Source organism: Protopterus annectens, chromosome 2.part0, assembly GCF_019279795.1.
Source record: "Protopterus annectens isolate FY-2018-M chromosome 2.part0, PAN1.0, whole genome shotgun sequence".
Taxonomy (NCBI): domain Eukaryota; kingdom Metazoa; phylum Chordata; order Ceratodontiformes; family Protopteridae; genus Protopterus; species Protopterus annectens.
Genome location: NC_056728.1, coordinates 1,642,737,490 through 1,642,756,729, shown reverse-complemented (window position 1 = coordinate 1,642,756,729; position 19,240 = coordinate 1,642,737,490).

Here is a 19,240-nt window from a genome sequence, read left to right as displayed (position 1 = left end):
GTATTACCTCATGCTCTAGCCCTTTCTTAGGGGTCCACTCTCTATACAGTAACCCATTGTTCCAGTATGCAGACCCCTTCTCCTTGAGAATCAGGTACCTCCTTAGCTACCTCCATCAGGCCTTGTAATGTAGGTCCAAGAGCTGAGCCTGTCTCAACTCTACCTTTGTGACCCTTCCAGCTCCCTTTCCACGGGAAGTCTGGTATCTTTTGACAACAGTGCATCACTCTCAGCCTGGGTACTACCACTCACCTCTGCCCTTGCAGTTACCCAGTCCAAGAGAACTTCAGTACCTATCAGCAGCTGTGGCTCACCTTCAGGCTCACTGCTACAAGGTAGCTCCCTCCTTCAAATAGCTACATCACCATCCCCGGCTTCAGGTGTGGGGTCTGTCTGGGTCTCCCCAGGCTAGCAGACCCACATATCTGCCTCCAAGCCTAACTGCATATAACTGTGTGTACACAAGGTACTGCATTATCAAAATCATTCCCTATCAAGCCATCTGCAGGAATATCCTCAGCCACACCTACTTGCTTGTTTCCTTTCCATCCTCCCAGTTAAGGTGAACTCTGGCCAAAGATATTTGGAATGGGGTCCCTCCTAAGGCTCTGATTGGCGGAGACTGCCCAAACAAATACTGCTCCTCTTTGACCACTGCAGGCTAAATAATGAGGCTGTGTCTCTCTTAGTGGTGGCCTGTTTTCATTCTACTAAGATAGGGTGCAAACTCCAGTGATAGTTTGATACCCCTGTCATCTCCAGACAACTTGCCACTGGCATGCTATTATTCCCACTTGCTGGCTTCATCACCTTTTGTTCCTTTGGTGGACATTTGTATGCTACATGGCCCATCTGGTTACATTTAAAATATCTAAACCCTGATCCTGACTGTGTACATGAACTAGTGGCTTCTCCTTTTGCTGGTAGACACTGTTGGGGTAGTTTAGGCTGCCCACCATGGGTTCCCTTATATTCATGTGCAGCACTGGGTATCCCCTTCTTGTGCAGTGGTACCCTGCCTGCCAAATAGAGATCCCCTTTTCTCCCCCAGCTCATCTGCAGAGTTACACTCCCGGTCTGCCAACCAGATTCTCATGTCCTCAGGCAAAGTGGTAAGGGCTTGCTCCCCTCACCAAATGGTCTGCCAGCCTTTCAACAGCGGTGACGTGACACCCACTCACCCACCTATGAAAATAAGTGCATATCTCAGAAATATAATCATACATACTTTCATCTGCCAAACGTCTATGCTGAATAATTTTTTTTTTCTGTAAGTTTCAGGTCTTAAAACATTCCAATAAATATTGTTTAACCTTGTCATAATTGAAACAATTAGTATCAGATAATTTAGTAGCAACAGTTACAGCTTTACCATGGAGTAAGGGGGTCAGGAACCATACCCAGAACTCTTGATCAACACTTACTGTTCACATACTCCTTCAAATATATAAAAAAAATATATATCACCTTCTGTATACTGTGGAAGAAGTTTGCCAACCCTTATTGCTTCTGGGGTTCAGTTATTCCCTTCCCCATTACCTCCATGTTCCCGTCGAAGAGTCAGCCTGTCCCTCCCATGTTGATGCTGCTTTTCATTTTCTCTGCTGATTCTAATTCCATATGTTTTGCCTCCAGTTCAAGTCTCTTTAACCCCAGATGGGTTTTTAAGTGCTCTGAGGAAAAGGTAAACTATCCTGTTTCTGAGGGCTGCACTTTGCTCTCAGCAGACTGGTTGTCTTAATGGTTGATGGTCTGTGCTGCAGCTGCAACTAAGGCTGAAATCATTTCTTCTTTACTTAGGCTGGCATGCACCAGCCTTTTAGATTTCCATACCTTAGCCAACTGGTTCACTGTCAGCTTGCCATAATTCTCTGCAAACTCTTTTATTTATTTATTGACATTTGTTAACTGGGTTAGTCCAGCTGGGCCAGGAGCCCATTTTCAATGAAGACCCGAGGAGAAAAGCTCTAGTTACAGACAGTTTAAGTATACATAAAAGTTTAGTTTACAATTAAAAACAATCATTATTAGCAAACACTACAAGTACACATAGGTTCTGTACTGCAAAAAAAAAAAAAAAACAGAAACTTTTTTTTGTGTGTGTAGCTGCTGCATAACTGATGTGGTAAGGTGCATAGCAAGTTCATGAATGAGGTGGAATGGATATCTAGAGGTGTAATGAGATGTTAGAGAAATGTATGTGGGAGATAATATACTGAGAGGATTGTATGAGATTGTGGTACAAAGTAATAGTATTGGAGTGCTAAAAAAGTATGCTGAGAAGTTGTATTGAAATGTGTACTACAGAGGAGTAGTACTGGAGTTAGGTAGGGTAATGGCAAGTACAAGTTTTGGTTCTTATAAAGTGTAGTTTGAGCTCTTTCTTAAATCGTATAGGGTGTGTAATGGAGCACAATTGGGATGGGAGGTTATTAAATGCCTGGGATAGGGTGGATCAAAGGCAGCCCATGCTACTGGACTGCAGCCCCCCCCCCCAGCTGTAAAAGAAAGAAGAAAGAAAATAAAAAATAAGGACAAAAATCATGGAACTTTGCGCATGCACTGCATTTTCGACTGCTGCTGAACCAGTCTGGAGCATGTGCAGAGCTCCAGACTGATTCAGCAGCAGTCCAGATTAGGAACACAGCAGTCAAAAGCATCCCAGAATTCAAAGGGATCAGACACACTGGACACAAGTAAGTGCATTTCAAGCAACAGAAGACTGGTGTGTGTGTGTGTGTGTGTGTGTGTGTGTGTGTGTGTGTGTGTGTGTGTGTGTGTGTGTGTGTGTGTGTGTGTGTGTGTGTATGTGTGTGTGTGAGATGCCCCAGTTGCTATATACTTTTGCTAGAGAGAACACATGGCAGTGGGTAGAGAATACCTCAGGCTTGAACCCTATACCTTAGGTGCAGGTGGCAAGGGCCTGAATTCCCTACCCACCACCATTTGTAAAACATTGGCAGATTTTTGCCTCATATTTGTTCTGTTCTGTTCCTCATAAAATCTGTGGTTTCTGTATTTTTGTTTCCTTACAGTCAGTAGTGTAGTGGTGCACTGATAACATTGTTGCCTGACAGCTACAGGTTCTCTGGTTTGATTCTTGGCTGGGGTACCTTCTGTGTGGAGTCTACATGTTCTCTCATCTTACAAAGACATATGACTGGAGAGTTTCTCCTTGGGCCATTGCCGAAAATTGGCTTTTGTTCCAAGTCAGACTTTCCTGGTTAACAAATGTTAAATAAATAAAAATAACAGGCATTTGAATTTCAGACTTAATATTTTTCAGAAAGTACATGGTAACACAAAAACTTTTATTCTAGCAATTTTCTAAGTTTATAACATGGATATTTGAAATTTGCCCCTATTTTTTGAGACTGTATTCCCCCATTATTGGCTTCGTCCAGGTTTTTTGTGCTAAGGTTGAGAGCTATGGTGACAACTGAATTCACTAAATATGTTTGGGGGCTGTATTCCTCCATTACTGGCTTTGCCCACATGTTTTTCGCTAAGAGGTTGAGAGCTATGGTGCGAACTGAATTCACTGAATACGTTTGAGGGCTGTATTCCCCCATTATTGGCTTTGTTCAGGTGTTTTGTGCTAAGAGGTTGACAGCTATGTTAAGAACTGAATTCACTAATTGGTAGCCATTTAAGTTTCATTCTTCCTCTCTTTTGCAAAACAGATGATTTGGTATAGTGGTGTGCTGCTCTGCCTGTTTTGCACAGGGTCATGGGTTCAATACTTGGCAGCAAAATGTATGGTAGTAACACATCATTTTTTTAGCAACTTTCCAACATTATACAAGCAATGTTTAAAATGTGTCCCTGTTTTTTGGGCTTTTGCCCCCCCAATACATTTTGGCTTTTTCCAGATTTTTTGTGCTGCAAAGTTCAGAGATACAGCTGAGTGTCGAGTAGATTTTGCAAGAAGCTGAGAGTTGCAGGGGAACAAAAGTTTAGTGCGGCTTATGTTGAGTCTGCTTGCATTGCTAATAACACAACAGGTAGTATACTTGCTTTTGATGCAGAAGGCTGTGGCTTCTACTCCCACAGTAGGTAGATGCATTGCTGATACTCTACTGTGTTGTAAAGGGGGTGGATGCTGCAGTCCTTTTTGGGGAAGATACCTAGGAACTATGAACCTGTTATCAGTTTGCCATCAATTCCCTATTGCAATATTACTAGTTTATCATGTTTTAATGAAACATAGGCAATTTATTCCACAGGGGCAACAGGCATTTTATTTGTAGATGAAACAATGAAATATAAAGTTGTTTGCTAGCAGCAACCTCTTCATTAGTTACAGATTTCTTTAATGTGGAATTATTTAGATGACTTTTACTTCTTCAGAGATTGTGCATATTTACTGATACTGGTGGACTGTAGAAGTTTGAGTAGACTTTTATGATGGAAATGTTCTGAATTGGGCAGTTTTGTCATTATTGGTGCATGCATTTTGTTTCATTGTTTACTGGAAAAATGTTCAAAACAATACATTTAAAACACCCTCTAACAGTTGTACTGTATTGTACAAGGAATATAATTTAATACAATCAGGAAGGTGTATCAAAGAGCATGTGTATGTTTCATGTGCAATGGGCCTATGATTTGAAAACAGCCCAAAGTTAATCTTTATCTGCCACCGGCAAAATGTATTTTCTTTGAATGTGGGTTTCAATGCTGTTTCAATGAATGTGAGTTTCAAGGGCAGAGAAGTTTTAATGCTAAGTCTATTTTCTTTGTGAGACTGCATTGCTTTGTTTAGCAGATATCTATTAATATTTGTGCTGTAAAATGCAAAATAAAACTTTCAAATCCAAATCATCACAAAAGTAAAACAGTATACACATTACAGTGTTTATGGTAAATGGGGCGAAATAACCAAGGAATGGGACATTGTAATGGCTGCAGGGGGAGGCTCCATTCGACCATGATTTTGTGAGGGGGGAAAGGGCAGCAAACTCGAAGACAGCCCCAGCTGAACTATGCCTCTCAACTGTCCAGATTTCTGCAGAACGAATAGATTTTTGCTTATTTTTGGTTTGTTCCTCATAAAATTTGTGGTTTTCTGGCAAATCATTTAGGAATGAAGTCACTAAATAATGACTGACATTGATTTTCAAACGTCATAACCTTCAGAAAAATACATGCTAAAGCAAGACCTGTTATTCTATCAACTATCTTAAGTTTACACAAGAGCAATTTTTAGTACTGTTTTTATGTTCCCCCAATATATTTGGCTTTGTCCAGATTTCCTGCATTAAGAGGTTGAGAGGTACATGTAAATAAATCGCTTTATAGAATTAGGAATATCCAAACCTCTCAACTGTCCCCAATTTTGGCTCACAATGTTGCTCTCCCCCTAATAATCCTACCACAAAATGGCAATTTTGGAAGAAAACGTGGAGGGTTTACAATTATAAATAACTGCAATGATCAGAGTTATAGATTACTTTTATTTCAGAAATGCATGTAGATTCTTTTATTTTGACATCTGCTCAGGTTAACAGTACTAATATTAAAAAGGTGTCCCTTCTTTGACAGGTTCCCAGCTGTATTGTGTAGCAATTTTATAGTTTTGCATCACATTTTGTGGTTTTCTGGCAAATTAGTGACAAATCATTAAAGACTGAAGTTAGAAAATAATGGCAGACATTTGAGTTTCAGATTTCATGCCCATCAAAAAAGTCATACTAATGCAAGACCTACTACTATTCTAGTATCTTTCTAAGTTGATAAGAGCAATGTTTAAAAATTGTCCTTATTTTTGGGCCTGTGTCCCACTTCTATGTATGGCTTTGTCCAGATTTCTTGCTCTGATTAGAGGTATGAGTGTCAGAGCCATCGTCATCAGCCAGAGACATTTCAAATTGTGACATACTTGTTGCACCCAACTCCCCCACATAGTGACTCTGGATGTGTCCAAGCAAGGCAAGGACCAGTTATGCAGTGTAAGTGTGCAGCGTATTCCCCCATCCAAGGTAGACACAAGCACGACAGTGGTTTTTCGTCTGTCCTTGATTTTGCAGAATGTTCTGGTTTCTGTCATATTTTTATACTGTTGATTTATGCTTCTTATTACTCAGAAAATGCATGCTGTTGCAGTGCCCTGTGGCTCTGTGTTTAAGTAGCAATGCTTTAATGACCATCAGGTAAACTTGTTGGAGATTGTAAGATGCAAGTAAGCTTTAATAAGCATACTGTTAAAGAATTACCAACATTGAAAGCCTTTTTGTTGTTGCCATGCAGAGAATATTTACATAACTAGATAACGTATACGCCTTAGGTATTGAAATGCATACGACAGTATTTGTAATAAAAGACAGGATTACAGTATTTTTAGAAGCTCATAACATTTGTTGGAGACTTGCGGTCATCTTTGTAGGCTTTACCCGTAAACTAAACAGAATGCCAATCTATCATGTGTGGTCCATAACTTGTGCAGTAATCCTTTAAGCAATTTATCTTGAACTTGTTTCTTATTTGCTGTTCATTTATTACTTTGATCATGTCTTCTCCATGAAACAAGATAGCTGTTGTCAGGCTGCAGGTCTTTTTTGGATAAGGAACATTTTTACAAGTGGGAGTATCACAGAGATTGCTACTTTCAGCATGTTACTAGGTAATTTTATAAAGCTGAATATAAATTATAATTACAACTGCAGTGCAAGGAAAAGTGGTTTGAGTTGAGTGCTGCTTGTTTTTTTTTATACTTGATTTTCACTGGCATTTCAGTAATGTATTTAAAAAGTAATTTATTTTTTCATCCCTCACAACCTTTGTGTTTCCATCTAGATATTAAGTAAGCTGTCATGTAGCCAGTGTATTGAAATATTTTTTTCTTCTACACTTCATTTTGTCTTGATTGGGCTCTCATAATGGCACCCAGAGCAGCATATTAAAGTTCCAGTTGTTGTGGTTTTGAGCATAGCCCCACCCCTTTCTAGTTGGCCACAACCCTTCCCATTGGCCCCACCCATTCAGCTGTCTCCTGCAGCTCCCCCTTTAATTTAAAGTCACCAGCCTCCACTGGGGAGGATTTTTATAGTAGTCTACCAATATTTTTTGGGTTGGTAGATGTCAAGGAGTTGTTGGTTAGAAGTACGAAGTGTGCGAGTTGGTGAGTAGATGGATACTAAGGAGGACAGGACAGGACAGGAGGATGGTTTATAAAGTATAGAGTGAATAATTTGTAACTGAGATAAAAGAAGTTGTTGAGCGAGTTCTAGCCATTGTAGTGAGTTGAGTGTGAGGCAGTGGTGTGAGTTATGTGGGGAGTTTGTGATGAATATTGCTATTTTGTGGTAGGTTTGTCGGAGTTTGGCCAGGGTAGTGGTTTGAATATTAGTTAGTATTGGGTTGACGTAGAGAAGGGAGGAGAGAAGAAGAGCCTGAGCCAGGGACAGTCTGGCATCATAGGTCAGGAATCTATGGTTTCGGTTGAGCATACCCAGCTTTTGGTGAGTTTTCTTTATACTTTGAAGGATGTGTAGGTTAAATTTAAGTTCATCATCAATGATAGCTCCTAGAAGCTTTGTGTGGGAGTTGGGTTGTATGGTGGTGTTATTGGGGGGTGAGATGAGAAAGGTAGATTTTAGGTGAGAGAGAGTCAATGGGAGGAATAACAGGAGTTTGGTTTTCTTGGGGTTTAGGATGAGTAGATTATCAGCTAGCCATTTTTCAACAGAGAGAAAGGTGTCCTGGGTGAATGTGTGAAGGTCAGAGATATTGTTGGAAGTGCAGATGAGAATTGAATCATCAGCATATTGGATTAGTACAGATTATTTGCAGTAAGTATGTAGTTCATTTGTAAAGATGTTGAATAGGAGGGGTCCCAAGATGGAGCATTGAGGCACCCCAGTTGTTACTGGGGTGTAGGGTGAGCAAGAGGAGAGCCAACAAACAGATTGCCGTCTATCAGGCAGATAACTAGAGAAGAAGGCTAGAGTGGAGGGAGCTAGATTGAGGTTAGAAAGTTTAGTCAGAAGTAGAGGGTGAGAGAGAGCGTTGAAGGCTTTTGAGAGGTCAAGGAAAAGGCTGGATACTAGGAGGTTTTTGTCACAGTCTTCAGCTATTGTATGTGTAAATGACAGGAGGGCTGTAGAGGTGCTGTGGTTAGGGTGGAAGCCATGTTGTGAGGGAGTGAGGAGGTTATGTTGGAGGAGATAGTTTAGTAGTTGTGAGTGTACATATTTTTCCATAAGTTTGGAGAGAGGAGAGAGGATGGCAATTGGATGAAAGTTTGATGGGTCTGTTGAGTTCCCCCCTTTATGCAAGGGGATAGTGAAGAAGGATTTCCAAATATCTGGTACTGTAGCTTCCTGGATAGATCTATTAATTAAGATAGATACTGGATAAGATATGGATTCTGCAGCTAATTTGAGGAAAGTGGGTGGAAGGTTGTCTGAGGAGAGCAAGCAAGGTTTAAGCTTCAGAAGGAGTGATTTTATACATGAAGATGGAACTGGTTTGAAGGAGAAAAGATTACTGTTTTGCAGATTGGGAGGGATACAGGTGGAGTTTGTGTTGCAGTTTGAGGGTGTACATTTCTGGACAGTGTCAAAGTGTCTATTGAGAAGGGTAGCAGTTCTAGAGGGCTGTTGTTTGGGTAAAGGGAGGGATTTGAAGGCGACCTGGGGATAAGAATTTTCTTTAAGGTGGACCAGAATTTCTGTGAATTGGTTTTGCAGTTATTTTGGGGAGAGCTATAGTAAGATTTTTTTGTCCTTACAGACATGTCTTTTGACAAGATTTTGAAGTTCTTTGTACTTGTGAAATAGGGAAGGTTGTTTAGTCTTAGTCCAGCCTTTCCAAGTATTGTCACGGTTATGCATGAGCAATTTAGTTTCTTTAGAAATCCAGGGGGCAAAGTTAGATTTGATTCTAATATGCTTTGTAGGGACTAGGGAGTTGAGTATATCTAGGAATATGCTATTAAATTTGTGAACAGCATCATTCAGAGGAATTTGTTTAAGGATGGACCAGTCAGTGGTAGACAGGATAGAGTTGAATTGGCTAGTATTAAAGTTATGTAATTTATGACAGTCTCTATAAGAGTGAGGTTTGTCTGCCAGGGAAGAGTGTTGTAGTATGCCAGTAGGAAGATGGTCACTCAAAGAGTTTGGTAAGGTAGTTGTCCTGTGATAAATGTTGGGTGAGTTAGTGAGAATCCAGTCAATGGTTGAAATGGAAGAGGTGTTATTGTATAGGTGGGTAGGGGATGTTATCAGTTGGTGAAATCCATAGAGAGTGATACAGAGCTGTGGGGAGTTAGTGGAAAGTTTGGTCCAGTCTATGTTAACATCACCTAAGATGATAGTTTCGTAGAGTATGTTGAAAGAGAACTAAGAGAGGATAGATTCTAGGATTGGGATATTATTACCAGGGGAATATAAATGGAGGCAATGACAAAAGTCTTATGGGGGTTAAAATGGCAGTTGAGGATAAGTGGAAATCAGGAGTAGGTGTTGGTGATGATGGAGAAATTAAGGTATCTTTACCTGCTTTCCCTGACTAAAGTAAACTAAAAAAATAAATAAATAAAACTGTTGTGAAAAATGAAACTGTATGTTTACCTTGTGGCTGCTGAGAGTACACACACCTTTAGTAACAACTACTTACAGGCTACAGAGGTGCAATTAATATCCACATCGCTGCTGATCACCAATATGTGGGGTCCCTCCTCTGGAGCAGTGATCAAGAAGCCTCAATCCTCATTGACACCTCACTGACACTGGTGGGGAACATTCACTGTGAGAAAAATAGACACACACAGTATTTTCAGATGCGGCCTTCTGCACCAACCTTAAGAGCATACAGAGAATGCACACTCCAGTCCTGGGGCTGAGCTTTCTCTCCAGGTTCCAAACAAGACTCCCCTCTGGACACTATAGAGCTGAGTCCTTAGCTGGGTGTTCCAAGCCAAAATCCTCCACCCTCTCTATGAAATCAGTGCTCTCAGTGTCCCTGTTCAAAGTAGCTGTCACATACACTCTGTCTCAGATTTGATTTTTACACACACACACACACACACACACACACACACACACACACACACACACACACACACACACACACACACGCACACACACACACACACACACACACACACACACACACACACACACACACACACACTCCTGGGAAAGGCTGGCACAGCTTACCCACTCTGCCACTTCCACCCAGGCGATAAGGTAGATTTGCTGCCACCAGAACACTCAAAGCCATCCACTTTAAGGCTCTTACCAGGGTACCCAATTACAATTAGTAAAATCAATACAAATGGTACTGTTTAACCAAGCAGCAAACCTTTCAGGAATGTGGAGCTACAGTGCCAAGAAATAAATGCAAGTACTCTCAAAAGTTAAATATTTTCTAAAAGACCAGCTACAATGAAAGGTTTAAATATATTTAATAACAAATAATAAAACAAAATATGAAAATACTGAGTATCTGTTTACAAAGAACACCGGAGTTTCAATCACATGAAATATATAAAAAAAAAAACGCAGATGGAAAGATGCAGAAAAAAACAACATTTAGATAACCTCGCTATATTTTTTTAACTGACTGAAGAATTACTGTTCCCTATTTACTTACCAAAGCAAGGCAAGATGAAAGTGGATGAGTGTTTTATCGGGTCCAAAAATAGAGTGCACTCCTCACATCTCTCACTATTCAAACACAATTTCAGTGCTGGCTGCAGAATGACATCACATCTGGTCACCTGACTCTGTGGGTCCCACACTACCCTCTCCCTAGAAACTGAGCCAAGGTCTGGCACTGATACTTCGTAATACAGACATAGAACTTTAGCTTAGGTTTTTTACAGCATCTGGAAACTGTAAAACAATTCCATTACTTCCACCCTTCCTGCAGAAACTAACAAGCCATTCTCTGGCACCCCATGGTAGCAATTAGTTCACCACTAATGACAATAGAGCAGGATCCCAGCCCAGGCTTTTCACAGACATTGTGTCTCCAGCAGCATTTAGACCTGTGTATGGCCTAAACCAAGTCATTTAATTTCAGGCTATTTTTGTTAAGGTTAGCTGTTAACCCCTTCCCTTCCAGTATCTTCTGTTAAAATATATACATTTCATCAGTTACAACAATGCAGTCGGTCATACATGTACATTTCCTTTTTGTCCATCAGGACCTACTGTTGATAAAATTTTAACACAAACATCTGTACAAATCAGTTTGATATTCAAATGACATTTAATTCTTTACAAAACTCCAGCAAGCGATGTTGGCATATGTTACACATGCACTGCCCTATTCTCCCCTGGCTCTACCTCACATCATCACAAGCACTATTACTGTTCCTTGGTTGTAATGGAAACATTGCTGGTGGTGATTTTAGTTCTTTAGTCATTGGAAGGATACTGTGGCTATGACATATATAGAGTGGCATTGTAATGGCACTAACAATTATGTAGTATTTGTCTCTGTTGTCATGTTGTCATCATTGCTCACTTGATTGTGGCCAGGACTGTCTTTATTTTACTCTTTTAGCCCATCATGCAACATGTAGTTTACACTCTGGGTGATTCGAACTATTCTGCCTACACTGAATTCAACTTATTTTTACCTAACTAGCATTAGCAAATACAACATTTCCTAAGTGACTTTTACTCAGGTCAGCTATTTTCCTGTTGTGACACATCTGTGCCTTCCATGTACCATTAAGCATTCTGATCAAACAGAGAATAATATCTGCATGGACTTTATCATAAAGTTGTGTGGGCTGTGCCAGGGTAATAAATTGGAATTTAAAGTTTTGAAAAATAATTCCAGTGATACATTTTAACAAGTCAGCAGAGTTACACCAACAATGGACAGTATTAACTCATTCCCTCCAATAGAGCTCAAGAAGATAGCACTGCAACTTCCAATGGGTGGAGTCTAAGCTTTTTGATAGAATCAAATTATGTCCTCACTTTTCAAATAAATGTACGTATCTCTGGAACAATAGGGGTTACTAAAGAAGTGTAAATGGCAAACTCTTCAGTACAAGCTATTTTTATAGTGATAGTTTTCTTTAGGTTCTTGGTCTTAAAGTGGATTTTATAAGTCAGAGTAAACACAGTAATTAGTACATCTGTAATATTTTGTAAACAACTAGCAATATCTCAGCAAACACTCAAGTTACACACACTAAAAAGCATTTTGTTCATCCATCTGAGAGCTTTCATATGATGCTAAACAGTTCTGTCTGCCATTTGGTTGTCAGGATATTTAGAAAAACATGAAATTTATGACAATATAAATTAATATTATATGCACAACAATTAATATCGCTTTACCTACACTAGACAGAGTCAAAAATCAATGCAGTTGTGTTTGCCATTGTGTAAGCTTTAAGATGAAATCTTTTAATACTTTGTATATAACATGGTTTTGGAATTATTAATGCAAATATGAACAGGCACTATTTAACACTTAGAAGTGTCAGTAGGATGTAACTGCAGAAACACCTGGAGATGTCACTCGGCAGTAATGAGTTAAAAACTTAGAGAATCAGCAATATTAACAAATGTAAAAAGCAACTCACTGCAAACCCATTAACATGCATTTGAGAATTTAGTGTTGCCAAGCTGGTGTATGTTTTCAAGGACCACCTGAAGATACCTTGGAGTTGCAAAAATCAAATCCTGGGAAGCAGTGAATTCCAAAGAACAGGTGCAGAGTGTATAAAAAATGACTTGACAAGGCCTTCAGGTCCACTGAAGTAATCACAGCAGCTCCTCTTGGCAATAAACAGAACTCATAGCATGTATGGCACATTATGTACAAACCAGGAGGACCTCACTGCCATTAACAAGGGCAAATCCCGCATGACAGAGGTGGTGTGGAAAAATGTGGGGTTCTATTCAATACCATAACTGTGGAATTCTGGATACACTGGAAATGTATGTTTACTGATGTTGTAGTTCTATGTAGCTAATTGTCTATTAGCTGATCATATTAACTCGTTAATATATGTAAATAGTGACATACTAAGTTATGAGGTTAAGAGAGTTTAAACACTAGTCACAGATTTAGAAGGTTTGTGTGGGTACTTGTGTTACTCATGGAAAGAGGTATATTACCTCATAGAGATATGAAAAGGTGTAATCAATTAGAATTAGTTAAATTAGAAGTTTCATTGTTTTCTTATATTGTTTTGGTGTCTACAGAAGATAAGCAGATCTTCCATGTAAACAGTAGTGTAAATTATACATATAATGCAAACCAAGAGTTAAATCTATGTATATTAACTGTCGTACAAATGAAGCCTTTCTCCCCAGGGTCCAGAAAAGGATTTATTATGACTCAATTAGACTATCATGGTTAACAAAGGGAATAAATAAATAATAAAATTAAGTAAAATAAAATAAGCCAAGTACTGTGGACAGTGCCTACAATTACAGGTTTATGCATCTTAGTAATAGGCATGGCAAAACTTTGATCATTGTGTTAAGGCAAAGGGTACAACTGCCCCAGCAACAAGCTGATAGGAGGCATGACAAACAGTATAAAAGAAGTGCTGATTAGTCCCTGCAAGCAATCTCTCTGATCATTTAAGCAGCTGTGACTGCTTTAATGTCATTCATTCAGAAGCGCATTCTGTTTGGGAGTATGTTCAGTGCAAATCAGTCTTTTTAGGTTGCTAGCAGTTTAGGTAAAATATCATTTTAGCAACCTTAATTGTGATTAAATTACTACTGAGACTGCTTGTAGTTATTCAGTCAGTATTTGTGTCACTGGGTCTGTGATACAGTGAATGAGACAGATTTGAATCAATGCAGCAAAAAGAGGTATTATGCTGATAAATAACATTTTCTTGTATGTTGACAATGGAAGGTAAGGTGTAGAGGGTCTATATTAGGTAATCAAAACTTTAGGTAATCGAATACCTAAAGCTTGACACCTAAACAGTGAAAGCTGTAAACATCAAATGGCCACTTCCACAAATTTTTTCATAGGGAAAAAATTTGCTTGGCTGTTATTGGGAACCTGCCCTTTTCTCCACTGCAGAGCGATTTTGGCAATGGTATATTTTGTTATGGGGGTGTGGGGGGGTGAAGCCCGTCAGTCGATTAGGGTTTGAAAACTTTTTTTCTCCGACTAAGCAAATTTTTTCCCTACGAAAAAATTGGCGGAATTTGCCGTTTGATGTTTACAGTTTTTGTGTTTAGTTGTCAAGCTTTAGGTATTCGATTACCTAAAGCATCGACTATATAATATAGACCCAGGTGTAGTACAGAAGAGTTGTTATATATCTAGATAACAGTTCTTTGTTTAGCCTTTTTTCCACTCTTTTGGTTCTTAAGAGGATTTTTTTGGTCTTGAACTTGGCTGAGGGTGTAGGACCAATTAGGGCATTGCTCAGGGTGGCAATTGTCTGAGTTATAGCTTTGTGAAACATATGTATACTCAGCTAAACAGCTTAATATAATAGTCACCACAGATTTGCATTCAGGACATAGTATTATAAACTTGAAGCTACAAGTAGCCACCATAAAATCCAACAACAAATCCGGGGACTGCCTGTTCTCCAGGGGCGGCTCATGGCATCGGGCTGCCGGACTGCAGCCCCCTCAAAATAAAAATTAGAAAAGAAAAACAAAACAAAAAATTATTTTTAAAATTTCACGCATGCGCAGTAGTCCCGACTACTGTCGGTCTATGCGCATGCTCAAAGCAGTCCGGCAGTCCCCATAGAGGGACACAAGGAGACATCTGTGCACTTTTAAAGTGCACAGACTCGCTGGGATTATATGTCGGGTCCAGACTGCAACAGCAGCAGTCAGAACAGTCTCATCATCGGGAGGGAGCTTTTACTTGGGATCTCATCGGGAAGGAGCTTTACTTGGGATCTCACAGGTCTTTGTGAGTATTGCGCGGGCAGGATATGGTATGGAGAACAGACTGGTAAGTGTATGGTGCATTTTACTTTATACTGTGTGTGTTAGCTGGATATTTTAGTGCTTTGAACTGGAGAGATTTTAGTGCTTTGAACTGGAGCGATTTTAATGCTTTTAACTGGAGAGGTTTTAATGCTTTTGACTGGAGGGGGGGGGGGGTGTGTGTGAAAATGCCCCAGGTGCTCATGGTGCTGTGGTAGTGAATACCTCAGGCTTGAAACCTGTACCCTGTATGCAGGTGTTAAAGACTTGAGTTCCCTACCCACCACCATTTGTAAAAAAATTGCAGATTTTTGCCTCATATTTGATCTGATCTGTTCCTCATAATATCTGTGGTTTGTAAATACTGCAATGCTTGATATTTGATGGTGTAGTAGTAGCATTGTTGCCTTACAGCTGCAGGTTCTTAGGTTTGATTCCTGGCTGGGGTTCTTTCTTTGTGGGGTCTGTATCTTCTCCCTGTGTTTGTGTGGGTTTGCTTTTGTGTCCCCCCATGTTACAAAGACATGTCTGCATTATTTCTTCCTGGGCCGCTGCTGAAAATTGTTTTTTTGTTCGAAGTCAGACTGTCCTGATTAATAAATGTTAAATAAAATTGACAGGCATTTGAATTTCAGACTTCAGGTTTCTGAATGCTTAATTCCTTACAGATTTGATGGTGCAGTGGTAGTATTGTTGCCTCACAGCTATAGGTTTTCTGGTTTGATTCTTGGTTGGGTGGCTTCTGTATGGAGTCTGCATCTCCTCCCTGTGTTTGTGTGGATTTGCTCTGGTGCCCTGCCATTTTACAAAGACGTGTCTGCAGTATTAATCCCTGCGTCTCTGCTGAAAATTGTTTTTGTTCTGTCCGCAGTAAAATTGACAGGCATTTGAATTTCAGACTTCAGGTTTCAGAATGTTTCACTCCTTGCAGATTTGATGGTGCAGTGGTAGTATTGTTGCCTCACAGCTATAGGTTTTCTGGTTTCATTCTTGGTTGGGATGGCTTCTGTCTGGAGTCTGCATCTTCTCCCTGTGTTTGTGTGGATTTGCTCTGGTACCCTGCCATTTTACAAAAACGTGTCTGCAGTATTAATCCCTGCGTCTCTGCTGAAAATTGTTTTTGTTCTGTCCGCAGTAAAATTGACAGGCATTTGAATTTCAGACTTCAGGTTTCTGAATGCTTAATGCCTTACATATTTGATGGTGCAGAGGTAGTATTGTTGCCTCACAGCTATAGGTTTTCTGGTTTGATTCTTGGTTGGGGTGGCTTCTGTGTGGAGTCTGCATCTCCTCCCTGTGTTTGTGTGGATTTGCTCTGGTGCCCTGCCATTTTACAAAGACGTGTCTGCAGTATTAATCCCTGCGTCTCTGCTGAAAATTGTTTTTGTTCTGTCCGCAGTAAAATTGACAGGCATTTGAATTTCAGACTTCAGGTTTCTGAATGTTTAATTCCTTGCAGATTTGATGCTGCAGTGGCAGTATTGCTGCCTCACAGCTATAGGTTTTCTGGTTTGATTCTTGGTTGGGGTGGCTTCTGTGTGGAGTCTGCATCTCCTCCCTGTGTTTGTGTGGATTTGCTCTGGTGCCCTGCCATTTTACAAAGACGTGTCTGCAGTATTAATCCCTGCGTCTCTGCTGAAAATTGTTTTTGTTCTGTCCGCAGTAAAATTGACCGGCATTTGAATTTCAAACTTCATGTTCTTCAGAATACATCGTAGCACAACCTTTTTTTCTAGCAATTTTCTAAGTTTATAAGATGAATATTTTAATTTTGTCCCTATTTTTGGGACTGTATTCCCCCATTATTGGCTTTGTCCAGGTTTTTGTGCTAAGGTTGACAGCTATGGCAAGAACTGAATTCACTGAATATGTTTGAGGGCTGTATTCCCTCATTACTGGGTTTGTCCAGGTGTTTTGTACTAAGAGGTTGACAGCTATGGTGAGAACTGAATTCACTAAATGATAGCCATTTAAGTTTCAGTCTTCCTCTCTTTTACAAAGCAGCTGATGTGGCGTAGTGGTATGTTACTCTGACTGTTTTTTTGCTCAGGGACCTTGGCAGTAAAATATATGGTGGCAACACAACATTTTATTCTAGCAACTTTCCAAGATTATACAAGCAATGTTTAATGTGTCCCTGGTTTTCTGGGCTTTGACCCCCAATACATTTTGGCTTTTTCCAGTTTTCTTGAGCTGCAAAGTTGAGATGCAGTTGAGTATTGAGTAGATTTTACAAGGAGCTGAGAGCTGCAGGGGAATAGAAGTTTAGTGCTTTGCTTAGTTAATACTATAGCACAACAGGTTGTGTACTTGCTTTTGATGCAGAAGGCTGTGGGTTCTACTCCCACAAGGGGTGGATGCTGCCGTACTGAGAATGTTCTCCTTGGTGAAGATACTAACTATGAGTTCGTTATCAGTTTGCCATCCATTTCCTCTTGCAATATTATTACTAGCTTATCATTTTTTTAATGTTTTATATAGGCAATTTATTCCTGAGGGGCAACAGACACTTTATTTTTCGATGAAACCATGAAATATAAAGGTGATTGCTAGCAGCAACTGCTTCATTAGTTACAGATTTCTTTAATGTGGAATTATTTAGATGACTTACTTCAGAGATTTTGCATATTTACTGATACTGGACTGTAGAATTGTTCATATTTACTGATAAAGGTGCATTGTAGAATTGTGCATATTTACTGATAATGGTGGACTGTAGAATTGTGCATATTTACTAATAATGGTGGACTGTGGAATTGTGCATATTTACTAATAATGGTGGACTGTAGAATTGTGTATATTTACTAATAATGGTGGACTGCGGAAGTCTGAGTAGACTTTTTTATGATAAATGTTCTCAACTGGGCAGTTTTGCCATTATGGGAGCGTCGTCTGCGAGACAGGGTTTATGAGCATCAATATGCAATAGCTCATTTTAAATTGGACAATGCTTTGGCCAAACACTCTCACTCTTTTGTTGGTCACAAATTTAAATTTTTAGTTATTGACCAATATGTACATGATGTCAGAGGTGGACCTGCCTCATTTAAATTGGAAGAGCTTGAGCTATTGTGGCAGATAAGATTGAATGCCTTTAACTATCCTGGTATAAATGAAACTTGTTCTATAGCCTGTATTTTAAAATTGAATAGCCTTAGGAGATAACTTTCTTAATTTCTTTTGATTACTTACTTTTTTATTTGGTATATCCGTTCACATACATATATATTTGTATTGTGCATATATCTTTAAACATAACTTTTTTGAGTTCGATATGGTTTCTATTTGAATATTTTAGTATCATTTATATTTTCGAGTAAAATATTATTGTATACAGCTTTAAATCTTAGATTAATGTTCCCGCACTTTTTCATTTAAAAGTAGCATTTAGAATCTCATTAACTATGTTCTGAGGAAGTTTGCTACTAGTCAAACGAAAAGCGCTTAAACTACTGTGTTCCTGATTTTACCATTGTGTTTCTTGGTTTTATTACGTGTCCTTTTGTGGATTAAATACTGAATTCCAGGTCAAAGAACTGGTCTGTCTTTATCTGTTGCATATGGTTTGTTTCATTGCTTACTGGAAAAATGTTCAAAACAAATTTAAAACACCCTCTAACAAGTGTACTGTATTGTACAAGGAATATAATTTTAGTACAATGAGGAAGGTGTATCAAAGAGCACATGTATGTTTCATATGCAAGGGGCCTATGATTCGAAAACAGCCCAAAATTAATCTTTATCTGCCACTGGCAAAATGTATTTACTTTGAATGTGGGTTTCAATGCTGTTTCAATGAATGTGAGTTTCAAGGGCAGAGAAGTTTTAATGCTAAGTTTTCATTGTGAGACTGCATTGCTTTGTTTAACAGATGACTTAGTGTTTGTGCTGTAAAATACAAAATAAAACTTTCAAATGAAGTCCAACTCATCATAGAAGTAAAGCAGCATGCACATTAGTGTTTATGGTAAATGGAGTGAAATAGCCAAGTAATGGTTCATTGGAATGGCTGCAGAGGCTCCATTCAACCATTATTTTGTCAGGGGGGAAGGGCAGCAAACTCAGACAGGCCCAGCTGAACTATACCTCCCAACTGTCCAGATTTTCAAAGAATGAATAGATTTTTGCTTCTTATTTTTGGTTTGTTGTTCATAAAATTTGGAGTTTTAATTCCTAAATGATTTGCCAGAAGTCACTAAATAATAAGTTTCAGACTTCATAACCTTCAGAAAAATGCATGTTAAAGTAAGAGCTGTTCTATCAACTGTCTCAATTTATACAAGAGCAATTTTAGTACTGTTTATATGTGCCCCCAATATATTTGGCCTTGTTCAGATTTACTGCAT